Source organism: Arachis ipaensis, chromosome B06, assembly GCF_000816755.2.
Source record: "Arachis ipaensis cultivar K30076 chromosome B06, Araip1.1, whole genome shotgun sequence".
NCBI lineage: Eukaryota > Viridiplantae > Streptophyta > Magnoliopsida > Fabales > Fabaceae > Arachis > Arachis ipaensis.
In genome coordinates this window covers 50,668,205-50,668,421 of record NC_029790.2, presented here as the reverse complement: position 1 = coordinate 50,668,421, position 217 = coordinate 50,668,205, and positions in this window count along the sequence as shown.

Genomic DNA, 217 nt, shown 5'->3' with positions numbered 1-217 from the left:
GATTATAGGTGTTTCCATAAGGTTCACCCATGTAATTTACCTCTGCTATTGCAGGGTTCTCAGGATCATAAGCTTCTTCTTCAGGAGAAGCCTCTTGAGTACAGTTGGATGCAGCTTGCATTCCATTCAGACTCTAAGAAATCATATTGACTTGCTGAGTCAATATTTTATTCTGAGCCAATATGGCATTCAGAGTATCAATTTCAAGAACTCACTT